The sequence below is a fragment of the Epinephelus lanceolatus genome, chromosome 13 (assembly GCF_041903045.1).
Source record: "Epinephelus lanceolatus isolate andai-2023 chromosome 13, ASM4190304v1, whole genome shotgun sequence".
Taxonomy (NCBI): domain Eukaryota; kingdom Metazoa; phylum Chordata; class Actinopteri; order Perciformes; family Serranidae; genus Epinephelus; species Epinephelus lanceolatus.
The window spans coordinates 2543743-2556721 of record NC_135746.1 but is presented as its reverse complement, the minus strand read 5'-3'; the positions used below and the strand labels follow the sequence as shown (position 1 = coordinate 2556721).

Below are 12979 nucleotides of genomic sequence, written 5' to 3'. Positions count from 1 at the left end.
CCTCATGTGTGCCAGTTTCGTTGTAGCGCTTGATGGTTTTTGCGACTCCACTTGGGGACACATTTAAAGTTTTTGCAATTTTCCGGACTGACTGACCTTCATTTCTTAAAGTAATGATGGCCACTGGTTTTTCTTTAGTTAGCTGATTGGTTCTTGCCATAATATGAATTTTAACAGTTGTCCAATAGGGCTGTCGGCTGTGTATTAACCTGACTTCTGCACAACACAACTGATGGTCCCAACCCCATTGATAAAGCAAGAAATTCCACTAATTAACCCTGATAAGGCACACCTGTGAAGTGAAAACCATTTCAGGTGACTACCTCTTGAAGCTCATGGAGAGAATGCCAAGAGTGTGCAAAGCAGTAATCAGAGCAAAGGGTGGCTATTTTGAAGAAACTAGAATATAAAACATGTTTTCAGTTATTTCACCTTTTTTTGTTAAGTACATAACTCCACATGTGTTCATTCATAGTTTTGACGCCTTCAGTGAGAATCTACAATGTAAATAGTCATGAAAATAAAGAAAACGCATTGAATGAGAAGGTGTGTCCAAACTTTTGGCCTGTACTGTACATAACTTTATCATTTGGACTACCGACAAGTGCTTGATCTTGTCGGAAAGCTACGGTTCCGGTGTTTCACGTGATATGCGTGGCTTCTCGCTACGACGAACGGTTGCGGAGAAAATAGAAGAATAGAAGAACAGGTGTGAATTTGGACGCATTATGCGTCGTTCGGGCCCATTGGGTTAAATATCCCATGGAGAGACTGTCACTGCAGCCTGTTCTATTTTGTTGTGAAAATGTGGGCGTGCAGCCTCGTTCTGTGGACGATAAACCAGGTGCAGACTTCCATCTGTGTCACCGCTGATGAGGAAATACAGCGAGTGCTGGACGGAGCAGTGAGTGACAACAACCCCGCCCACATTTAAGAGGACTGTCTGAACACACCGAGGGTCTAGGTACCATGTCTGAAGGCTTACTGCTGGTTCCAAAGGGACTGGACTGAAAGTGTTTGGTGGAAACGGTGCTTAAGTGGCCTAGGAACTTTTGTATGTTGAAACAGCCACTATAGTCCACCTTCCACCTTCTCTGTCTTTGGAAAGCCCTGCTGCATTCCATCTTATCTCTGTCCTTGTCTCAGTCCTTAAAATGTTGCCACTATAAAGCCTAAAGTTGACTCAAATCTTGGATCAAATCCTCCGAGCTAACACTTTCCTCACTCTCCATGCTACACTGTCAGGACCCATATGTGTGCAGGTTGAGGGCAGGGAGGGCATCAGCGCTGTAACCTGTGTCACTGCTCTAAGTTTCCATTTTAAAAAAGAGCACAGATGGACCCGCCCTTTAGTTAGCCATGTTAGGTAACACCAGCGATGTCACAGATGCTAAAAGAGGTTCTTGTATCACTCCATATTATCTGGATAACAGACACGGATGCTTTCCTTGAAAATACATCGCTGAATAGTGGTTTCTCTTGTGTATCCTGCCCATTGTTGATGTGTTTACACTGCTGGGTGTCCTCTAGCTATCTTCCTATTTGAATAGACTTGCTTGCCAGAAGGGGAATGGAGGGACAAGAGACGCCTGTTTTGATTTGTTGTTTTCATTCATAGAGCTGAATAGAGGTCAGCGGCGGAGCAGAAATAACACACACAGACAAAGTGTTACAGTGTCTTTGTTTGGACTTTGTATTGGCTTTTCCATCTCCATTGTCTTCCCCTAAACTAATTTCTGTTCTATTTTACTCCAAATGCCATCACATATTAATCTATTCTTTTTTTTTTTCTCCCTGGCGTCGATGCATAATTTATTGCACCTATAGAACAATACATCGGTCACACTGTTGTGCTGAATGCATGCAGGGAACAGTTTGAAATGTAGCGTGCGAGCGGGAAATGACTTTCATTATTCTATTGAATTTGTTCTAACGATAATGGAGCCGACCTCCAACTCCGAGGCCACGGTCATCTCTTATAAAAATCTGTCCCATTCATTTTGGAAGTAGAGCTCCGGGTAGATGAGGTTACGCTTCTTATTCACGGCTGAGGTTAAGAGGGATTGCAGCTGCTTGTGTGCAGAGTGTGCGGTGATGTTGATTTTGTAAGCGGCAGTGAATAGAAAAATAAACACCAAAGCAAGGCTCTACACAAATCCTTGTTCTGACCTTCGATTTTTCCTCGCGAGCTCTCAGACTGCGGATAGAAGTGGCTCAAATGAGGTTTCTTTGCAGGACGCCTAACCTTGCTCGTCATAACAGACTGAGAAGCTCAGAAATCTGTGAGGACATTTGGAATCGAGCCACCGCTCGTCCTCGTTGAGAGGAGCCAGCTGGTTCAGGTACCTGACCCTGTGGCTCCTTTATTTTTGGCTTACTGAGCCGAGAGCTTCAGGTAAATGTTACACACACAGGAGAGGCAGAAACAGTCGGTGAATCTTGCGGTATCAAATCAAAAAATAAAGCCTGTAATTATTTAAACAGATCTGACACACACAGGCTACATGTCAGTGACAGTTTTTATTCATACAGATTCTTTTTATGTATATTTAATATTGACTGATGCCTTTTCATCTCTGTATTGTACCTGGTATTATTAAAAAATACTCTATTATTCATCGTCTCTGCCCATTTGCACTACAGTCATGCAGACAGGGCCAGAGCAGCTGTCCCAGACAGCGTACTCCCATCTAGACTCTACTCATCCCTGTTTGGCTCAGCAGTCTGGGATCTTAATGTCTGCAATTTTGTAGCAAGTCGATTCAGTAAGACGAATGCAAATTACAGTCAACACAAAGTGTGATGTGCTAAGCCTGCGTTTTGCCTTCAATATAATAAGACAGAGATGGTGCATACATCACTGCAGAACACTGCTAAGCAAAGCACAAGCAGAACAGATACATCTCTAACTGGCTACTTATTCATGTCAAGTGGTTTGTTGTGTTTGTTGAAGTGGAATGACATGTGAGGTCTTGATTGTAACACTGCACGTCACCATGTCAGGGTGACATCGGGGTAGGATTCACAAGATTCATAAATTATATTCACAAAACAGATGAAAAATAAAAGTACAATTCATAAGAGATAATGGAGATGTGAAATGGGACATCCTTATAAGCTACTGAAAGCTTGAGAATAGGGGCCCAGACATGAAGCAAATTGTAAACTAAAATGTCTTTACTAACGCATTGACTTGCTGGCGTGGTGGTGCAGCAGTTAGAGGGTTCCTGGTTTGAAACCTATGTGTGGAGTTTGCATGTTCTCCCTGTGTCAGTGTGGGTTTCCTCCAGGTGCTCCAGCTTCCTCCCACAGTCCAAAGTCATGCAGGTTAATTGGTGACTCTAAATTGTCCGTAGGTGTGAATGTGAGTGTGAATGGTCGTCTGTGTCTATGTGTCAGCCCTGTGATAGTCTGGTGACCTGTCCAGGCTGTACCCCGCCTCTTGACCCCCAACAGGACAAGGGGTTACGGAAAATGAATTACTGTACTTATTAAGTACAAATTCGAGGTACCTACCTATTGCCTATTGTCAATCCATGCCGAATGAAACCATGCTGTACCAGTTAGTGTTTCCTTTGCCAGTTTTAACATGGCGAGCCGCACCAAGCCATGCCAAAGATGGACCTTCTCTCAAGTAGGGCCAAAAGAGCACCTGCCTCCAAGTGGGTGGCGGTGACGTCTTGCCAACAGCAGCCAACCCTCGACGCCCCTGTTTCCACCGAGCAGTGCGGTTCAGTTCAATTTGGTACGTTTTTTTTCTGTTTCCACAGTGAAAAAATGTGGATGGTACCAATGGAACCGTTTGGTACCCTCCACGTTTGGTCCTGTGGAGTCCTACTGTGGAAAGTTGGGGTTGGAAACGTTTAATGGACCGAGGGTCTAGGTACCATGTCTTAAGGGTTACTTTTGGTTCCAAAGGTACCATACCAGAAGTGTTTGGTGGAAACTGGGCTTTTCATTATTATACTAACATACTTTAACTTGGGTAAAATTTTCATTGCAGAGCTTTTACTTCTAAAAAAATAATGTTACAGTGTGGTACAGTACTTTTACATAAGTACCTGAGTAGTTCCTCCTTCACTGCGGGATGACACAGTACATGTGTTTACATGGAGCCATGTATTCGTTTTGCATTTGGGTTGGAAGCCCTACCCGAATAGAAATGCTTCTTGTAAACACCTCAACCCGAATTAAAATCAAATCGGGTGCACAGGGGTGGAATATTCCTTTTCAGAACCCAAATGGAAGAATTTTTCTGTCTTGTATGCACCTCCTACCTGATTCCAGCAATTCCGTCTTTCCGCACATGCTCGTTTCCTTGCCCTTCTGGCACGATGACGTATATAGCACGCATAGCAACGGGCTGAGATAGAGCAGTCGGACCTGTTGCGCCCACCGGTTTCCATTCGCCACAGCACGGTCTTCTATCTCCCTTCTTCGACCTTCTACCTCCCTTCTCCTCCTCAACAGATGAAGCATTAGCAGAACAAGGTTGTTGTCGTACTGCTGCTTCAAGAATATAAGCAAAACAAGCCTGAAAAAGGCACTAAGAACGGCGTCGTCAAGCATCTTGTTATCCGGAGCGAGGACTACAGTGTTTTCTTCCGGTAAACGGAAACACGTAACATCTGCCCCGCCCCCTATCCAATCAGAAACCTTACCTGCCTCAAACCTTGCGCAGACCTGAATAAAGGCGATTAAAAGGCGATTAAACTGATCTCTGTGTAAACCTTCATTCAGAATGAATATTTCTCATGTAAACTACCTGGAAAGACTTTAATTCCGAATGATTTCATTCAGATTTATTTCATTCTGAATGAGAAGCCATCATGTAACCACACTGACTGAGAAATAAGAGTGCTTCTTGCACTGAGAAACCGACTGGTTAGGCGGCCCTGGCACAGACTCACTGCAGGACTTCCACTGATTTCTGTGGCTGAGTTGTTTCTCCTTATGACGCAGCCAGCTTTGCATCTCACAGCATGTTTAAGCGCAGCACCTTTATCTACAGAATAATAAATAAATAATAAATATAAAAAACTCAGTTTACCATTCCCCATTGCCGGTCGCTGTCACTGACAAACACTTCACATGGGGTCTTTCCCACTGTGCACCAAATGTTTCATTAGTGCCAAGAAGCTTTTGGAAGACAATGCCTAATAGTCCAAGACAAAGACAGTCAGATGAGAGGCAGAGAGAAAGACTCTTCAGACAAATGCCTCGAAAGGTCAGGAAGCACATCCAGACAAAGGACATGTATTCTGGGCAGAGCCTTTAGCTTCCATGTCAATACAGTAATTATTGAAACAAAAGCACTGTTATGGAGGTCTGATGGGAAATTAGGTTGGAGTTTTCTTTCGAAAATGAGACACAGCGCCTTCTCCTTTTGACTATGTATCACAGCGCCGCCAGCAAGGTCTTTAGGAAGAGACGATCCTAAAAAAGAGTTGTAATGTGATGGGCGACAGTTGAATTATCTGCATCACTGGCGGGAAACAGAGTTGAAGGGCAAATGCTTATTGTTATTTGATTCCTCCCTTGAAAGCATTTATTAAACACTGAGATTGATTTATCAATCTTTGTCTCCACCTTTACACAAATAATTAAATAAAACATGCTGTGGCTTCCTGAGAGACGCGGCTCTGAAAGACTACATATAATAATGGTGTAATGTGGACTAAACAGATGAGTATAGTAGGCTGACAGTGTGTGTGTGTGTGTGTGTGTGTGTGTGCTGTCTTCTCACTGAACATCCGCTTTGTATAATGTACCGCATAATGTCAGTGTGAAGATTTTTCCTTGAATCCCCTTGAGAGGAAAATGGTTAGAAGCATTAAGGCTTTATCTCCACAACCTTGACAAAATGATTGAAATGTGGTGTCATAGAAAAAAAGATAACATCTCAGACTTAGCTGCACGGAGACTCATTGTGTGAAGCGCTCCTGGAAGTCCATTCAGCCTCTTTAACAGGTTTTTCCTCCAAATAAACAAATACACAAAATGAAATAAACACCGAAAGCCCCCAGAATCTCTTTGTCTCTCCAGCTCTCTTGTCTTTCGACCTCCGCTGCACTGACACGCGTGCAAACACATAAACTGTTTCACAATAATTAGCTCGTTCGTTTCCATCCATTCTGATGACTTGAATGCTGTAAGATAACTTCAGGGGAGTCTTATTTGCATAATCGTGAACGGAATCGCAGCGGCTCCTCAACCCTGCACTTTCCAGCACAGATGTCTCAGAGCTGAGAGAAACATTTATCAGCATCTCCAAACAAAACACTCACCCTATTAGAGGCAATAATTGAAACTCAATTCCGCTTCCCAATCAAATGCTCCAAGCTAATTTTCCCCTGATATTCACAGTATTTTAGTCATTATCAGCTGTGTGTGTGCGTGTGGGCGGCTAACGCTGAATCCCAAAACAGTAAAGGACTATTTACCATAAAGACGTTACGCAGAATTAAAGATCTAGTCTTCAGCCAAATAGGATATGAGCTCTTTAAAGCAGCACATGAATGAAAGTCTGTTTCTGTGTGTTCGCTAATGCTCTCACTCAAACTCATCTCCTTGGGAAGCCGTGCGGCAGCTCTCTCTGTTCGACGAGGCCTGACCTTCCAATGGGACAAAACACTATTGATCTGCCGTCCACAGACTCTATTACAGTCGCTAAGCTGTTTGTTTGTAAATGTCCTCGAAGTAAGTGACAAAGCTGATGTGCTATCAATTCCAAAACTTTTCCTCTCGGCTCATTCTGCTGCCCTTGTCAACCCATAATGCATCTGCTCACACTGCCCATGACGGCAGAGAGCAGCAACTACAAAAGCAGTTAGGCTGAGAACAAAGGCTGGAGATAAATGTTAAACCTTAAACGGTAAGTTTGGTATTTTTCAACCTGGACTCTATTATCCCAAGTGTTTGTGTCTGACTGACTAATAGGAACAACACTTTTTAAAACCGGTCCAGTGTTGAGAGAGAACGCTGCAGTTTGTTTTTGTCACTGACAGGCTCAGATTGTTATTTTAAGAGCTGTATAACATTATGAGATAGACCTTTTGTTCAAGAGTAAAATCCTTTTCGTTTAACCAGAAACAGTCCTAATATGGAGATCGCTTCACCCACCAGACTCCATTTAAATACATGGTAATTTTATCATTGAGGTACACGCCTCACTCAAAGTGAACTGATGCCCACTAAAAGTGCTTGTTTTTGACACTGACAGGCTCAGATTATTATTTTAAGTGAATGACAACGTTATGGAAAGGATCCCTGCTGAGACAGACCTTTTTGTTTAAGAAGAAACTGCCCCAAAATCGCTTTCACCAAAACCACCAAGCTCCATTAATATAAAGAGTAATTTTTGATTTGTAAAACACACTTCATTCAGAGTTGACAGAAACAGATAAAACTCACAAAAGCCATCTTAATTGTGTTTGCGCTGTTTTTATAATCACCAGCTCTGCTTTGGTTGAAGTAAACCTTTAATTCACCCAGTTAGATGTGAAAACATGCTGAATCTATAGATGCTAAAATACTGTTTATTTATATGGAACCTGGTGAGTTTGGCAGTACCGATTTCGGGGCCGTTTCTGGTTGAACAAAAAGGTCTATCTCTGTAGGGATCCTTTTCATAATGTTGACAGACACTTTTGGGCTGCTTCCACACCTGCCCTGTTTCCTTCAGTTCAGTTGAACTCAAGTTTGTTTGCCCCGTAAGTGCAGTTCATTTGGGCAGGTGTGAACACAGCAATCACACTCAGGTGTGAACACACCAGAACAACCGGACTGAGACCTTCTTGAAGAGGTGGTCTCAGTCTGGTTCCAAAGGAACTCTGGTGCGGTTGGTTTGTGGTGAGAAGGTGTTCCGACCTGGATGTGAAGCAACTGCAGTCACATGACACATTGTTTGGGTTAAACATGAGCATGTTACAGTCCTGGAGGATTATTAATGTGCACCTCCTCCTGTACTGCCTTAATATGCACATTCAGCACATCCAATGCATCAAAACATTGTTTTCTAGTTGGAGCCGCGCCTCGTTTTCAAACTGTATGGTTTGACTAAAATGAACAATGACAGCAATATAGTCCACGATGAGCAGCGCTAAAATCAACCTGCGTAGTTGTCCCTCCATTGTGACATTAGAAAGTGTCACATTTATCTTGCAAGTGTACTCTTCTTCAACGTTTGCTTTACTTCCTGGATTTTTCTGACCAATAGAGAGCAGCTTTCTCACACAAGGCATTTGATCTGGTCCTCTTGTAAATGCTGCCGTGAGAACACGAGCCAACTCTAGGCAATTATACAACTTTGGAACAACATGAGTCCCTGATTCAGACCAGAGGAGACCACTCTAGGGCTGAATAAATTGAAGATATGAACATGGCCCAAGTGGTAACATTGCAGACAAGTTCTGTTGTTGTTGCTTGCTGCTCTCTCACTCACAATTGGACGAATTTCAAAAGTCGTTGTTCCCATTATCACTTAGATTCCAAAACATGGAAAAATAGGGTCCAGGCTGATAAATACATAACTTTCCCTGTAAATCTGTCTTTTGAAGCAGATTTTTGTCCACTGAAAGTCACTGACCTTACACATGGTGTAAACTAATCTGGACATGCACTCTGACTTTGTTGGTCAGTACAGATCTCTACACTCTTCTGTCAGAACATATGCTGCAGAACAGATAATTAAGTTCTGATAAGAACTTACAATATCCTCATGCTGAGTCCTACAGAATTAATTCATTTAGCGGGGAGTGGGGTTGGGGTGGGGAGGGGGCTCCCTGAACGACTGAAAGAAATGAAGACCAGTGAAGTGGGTTATTGAGCTATAAAATGAAGCGATCCCAGACTCCCACCATATCTTTTCCTGACAGCTCTTCTGGACGACACCTTCTAAAGGAGGGAGATTGGCAGAAAAGCCATCCATCCCTAAACACAGCCATCACTTCCCCATAATTACCCAGGAAGAATCAAATTAGCTCCTGACAAGATAATTCACTGACTGCCTTCATCTGCCTTGGACTTCTCGCCCTCGCAGATAAGTCAGCTAAATGCTCCGGCTTTTGATAAGAATTTATAGTCAAAGGCAAAACAATTTGCTGAAACGCTTGTCTGTCTCCTGTGTGTGTGTGTGTGTGTGTGTGTGTGTGTGTATATGTGTTTACAGGATATGTGCGTTTCCATGTCCTTTTCAACATATGGCGTGGGTGTGATGGCCTTTTAATGTGGCTTTTTGTGTTGATGGTGCACATAAGAGAGAGACTGAATTGATTCGTGGAACGACAAGTAGCGATCGCTCTGCTCTTTGTTTGACTGACACACCATCAACGCAGTTGTTCCCCACTGAAGTGAAAAGAGGGAAGAAGTCCAGTTGGAATCCATTAGACGACCATTATGTGCAGTTTGCCGATGTCAGCGGCGGAGCTTCAAATTGAACAGTGTTGCCTCGTCACACGGTGACAGCCGCTCTTTAAAATCACAAGGGTTTGTTCTCTTTGGAAATAACTGCCGTTTCTGCAGTTCATAATAATGTGGCTTTATATTTCCATCAAAGTATCTCTGGCAGGTAATATTATTTTATCTGTTAAAACCCATAAGGTCTTTAACAAGCTCTGGATATTAGAGTTGATAGTTTAACTGTAAAGACACTCCTCTGGTATAATTCCTCGACAGTTAAAGATTTACTGTGCAGTATTTTCCTAAAGAACAATCTATAAACTCATACAAAAGTCATCACTAGAATGTGTGGTGTTGTATTTGTCTGCAGAGACATTTTGCTGGTCGGGACTTTATAAAACAATAGCGACCTGGTGCCAGACAGTAAGCAGCACATATCCAAGATGAAGCTACGAAATTCGCGCATAGATCATCGTAAAACACAAATGTAGCGTGGTGAAATGCCAAGCGGACAAAGCTCGATCCAAAACAAGAGTAAATGGCTGATACTGTTTACAACTGACAAGTAGATCTGTCCAGGCAATCTGCTCGGTCAACTAGACATTTTGAATGTGATCAAATCAGCGTGACAGCACACCGGCCTCATCACTAAAAATATTACTCAGCCTTTTGGCAATAGTTGAATCAAAACCCAGTAGGTGACAGTACTAACCAATACTTAACATCTTTTATTTTCTCTGCTATTCATCTTTCAAATTCTCTGTAAATATTATATACATATATATATATTTATATTTCATTTTCCCTATGCCTAGTCACCAGACTATCACAGGGCTGACACATAGAGACAGACAACCATTCACACTCACATTCACACCTACGGACAATTTAGAGTCAGCAGTTAACCTGCATGTCTTTGGACTGTGGGAGGAAGCTGAAGTAGACACTGGGAGAACATACAAATTCCACACAGAAGGGCTCCCCCACCCCAAGGTTTGGACCAGGGACAGGGACAATATATATGTGTACGTATAATGGACATTAGGGGTGTAACGGTACACAAAAATCACGGTTCGGTACGTACCTCGGTATACAAGTCACGGTAAAAATAGACAACTATTAAATCTCTTTTACTTATTGGTAACCTTATTAAAACATACCACCACAGCAGTTAACTCTTTTTACACAATTTTTGAATGAAACAAATATATATAAAATCCTGCTTTTTCACATTGTTTGAATGAAAATATAAATATAAAAGTGAAAAATAAAATCCTGCTGTTTTTTTAACACATTTTTTGAATGAAAAATATAAATATACATTTCTGCTTTAACAGTTTAACTCAATTAAAATAAAAAGTATAGTGCAGCTGGTCAGCTTAAAAGCCTGCTCAGATTCAGTTTTACTAGGAACTTACTTAGCTTTCCCACTTTGTTAAAGTGCAGTAAACAAAACATGCTTATATCTAAAGTGCAGCTTAAACAATTTTACTCAACTCCAATGGCGTTGGTTATTTCTTTAGCGCGATGGTCAGGGAAAACGCTCTTTGTTTTTAAACGACGACGATATTGTAGTTTGCACCAGATTGCTTTTTCTAGTCGTGCCGGTTAACGTTCAAACTCGGGTGGTGTCGCTTTAGATGCGTTAGCATGTTAGACGTGTTTCCAAGTACATACCCGGCCGCTGTTCTGCAGTGTCGGCACACTGCTTTTGTCTTGTCAACTTGTTTATTTCCATCTTCGTATTTTACCCTGAAACCAAAGTGTTCCCAAACGGAGGACTTAAGGTTTGCGGGTGGGTCTTCAGGTTCGTCAGGCTCACTTGCCATGTTGTCAAAATGCTAGAATGCACTGCACAAAGTGAAAGCAGAGATTTACGGTTGGACTTGGTCCGTCGGGGAACTAGATATTTTAAATGGTTCGGCTCGCAAAAACGGAATTAAAATAAAACAAAATAAAATAAAATAATATCCTGCGCCCAATAATTCGGTACAGGGTCATGCCGAACCAAAAGTCGCGTACCGAACGGTTCAACACAAATACATGTACCGTTATGGCCCTAATGGACATTAATGGATATCATTAACGAAGCTGTGACATTGCTGCTAGACTGCTGATACAGGTGTGCGCCTACACTGTGTGCAGCAGTTTAGTGACAATGTTGTTCTTGAAAGGTTAAACTCCAACAAATATAAATGAAACAGAATACCATGTGAGATAAAAAAAAATGCATTGTGAATTTTGGAAACAATAAATCAATCATTATTTTAAATAAATTTTGACTCTAGCACTTTACAAAGCTTTGGAGTTCGCTTCTATTGTAAATGTTTGGATCACATCAGCAATATACTTTAAAAATATCCTGCAGGTAAAGTTTGTGGACGTAGGAGCTAAATCTCTCCATGGATTTTTTTTTTTTTTTTTTAGCAGATATCTTAGTTACAACAACACCCTTTTCCTCCAAAATTAGCACGTGTGTGCAGGTATTTAAAACACGGGAAAACCCTCTAAAAACAGGCGATAGACTCTGTTCCAATTGCCAGTAGACTAAAACTCAGTGTGGACTAATTTGGAACTATGTTTGAGTGCTGCGTGGATAGAGATGAATGGTATTTTGTGTTGCTGTGTCATTGCATCTGACTGGTAAAGGTGCTAAATAAAAATCCATGTTCACCCGAATGTTGTATTTTCATTACTGCTGATTGTTCCAGAGCCAATAAATACCTGCAATTACTGCAGAGTCATTTGACCCAAGCATGCATACCAATTGTTACCTTTCCAATTACACACAAAAGCCAGATGTTGCCAGGTTGTGCAGTGTTAAAGGGGTAATGCAATTTCCTTATGTGTGTGGCATTTATTCAGTCCCACGATCTCTACAAAGCAGTAACGTTAGCTCAAGTTGGCTTGCTGACTCAGCATGGGGCTAGAAATCGGCTCTGTGACTCAGTTATTTGCCTACTTGATAGAGCTTCATTACACAGGAGTCTACAGACATGACGGCTTGTTTCCCCAGTTATTAGTCAGACCTCATGATTTCCATGGAAACGGAGATAACGCTAGCAGAAAGTGTTTTATTTTGAGAGCGACTCGCCCCACGATAAGAATACATCTTGATTATATCTTGTATTTTGTTGGTAACTGTTGTATATTTGCAATTTTACACTCGAGGGTATATTTGTGTGCCTGAAACCAGAGGAAGTACATTTTAAAACCATCCCAGAGAAAAACATTTTCTGAAGGATTAAACTATGTTATTAGTATGTTTCCATGCATTTCTTCCCACAAACTCTGCTTCCCAAACTGCAGCTCAAATGTGTCTGACAGTTCGTCACCTTTCATCCGTCCACACACCTGCAATTGGGTTCATCTTCAATCCTCAAACGCCACTAGTTCAAAGCCTGTTCTCATCTTGGTATTTTGATCACCTCCTTTTTTTGGAGTTTGCAGATGGAGCCTTGAAAGTGATTTATATACTCTTCCTAAAGGCGTCTTTCCGCCTGTTTACAGAGCATCAAGCAGCCATTACAGATTGGCCTTGAGTTATTGATGGGCTGCCCAGTAAAAATTGGCCTTGCGT

General features: G+C 41.9%; 1 protein-coding gene and 1 long non-coding RNA gene across 2 annotated transcripts in view; one reads left to right on the top strand and one right to left on the bottom strand.

The window, feature by feature from the left end:
* LOC144466466 (uncharacterized) overlaps positions 1 to 12979 on the top strand; it is a 160937-nt gene that overhangs the window by 48666 nt on the left and 99292 nt on the right. The window lies entirely within an intron of this gene.
* Positions 1 to 12979, bottom strand: part of syndig1l (synapse differentiation inducing 1-like) — a 79163-nt gene that overhangs the window by 3905 nt on the left and 62279 nt on the right. The gene's annotated exons all lie outside the window — the stretch shown is intronic.